Source organism: Penaeus monodon, chromosome 19 (genome assembly GCF_015228065.2).
Source record: "Penaeus monodon isolate SGIC_2016 chromosome 19, NSTDA_Pmon_1, whole genome shotgun sequence".
In the NCBI taxonomy this organism is placed as follows: domain Eukaryota; kingdom Metazoa; phylum Arthropoda; class Malacostraca; order Decapoda; family Penaeidae; genus Penaeus; species Penaeus monodon.
The window spans coordinates 30,214,306-30,215,053 of record NC_051404.1 but is presented as its reverse complement, the minus strand read 5'-3'; positions in this window follow the sequence as shown (position 1 = coordinate 30,215,053).

Genomic DNA, 748 nt, shown 5'->3' with positions numbered 1-748 from the left:
AGACATACATGTATGTATGTAGAGATATCTGTCTGTCTACCTCTCTTTCTATCTAACTGCCTACACATACGCATAATTATGTCTTTCCCTCGTGCTGCCAGAAGCACTACACGCTGACTCAATATGACTGTGCCGAATGTTACCTTCCTCTCCGCAGCATTTGTTAATCGTCCCCGACTTTCCCTCGCAACACGTACGTACCTGAAACAAACAGAAAATATATTTAGTACATGAATTGAAAAGTCTGAATGCGGTTAACTCGTCATAAACAGAAGATAGACAGGCAACCAAACAGTCAGACGAAAACACAAAAAAAAATAGATTAATAAATACATAAATACAATGGAAATAACAATCAGCATAAACAGAGAATCAAGAAAAACAAAATAATAAGAACGCATATAAACAGAATTACAAGTACACGTACACAATCAAAATAAACATTCCAAAAACAAACAGATAAATAAATCGCCTTTGCAACACCGCGATCAACATGTCCGGAAGCTGCAACGAAAAATATCTAGCAACATGTAGTACACTCCCGCTCGTAATTCTGTTTCAGGACGATGGTGACTAAGTGTCGTGGCTGAGAATTTAATAATGCTGGTGGGTTTCTTTTTTTTTCCTTTTTAACGGAAATTAAGAGAAGATGAGAGAATTGAGTGGCTGTGTAGGTGTTTTTATATGTATGCGCGTGAGAGAGAGGGGTTTGGGGAGGGTGAGAAAGTTAGTTTAAGAGGGAGGGAGG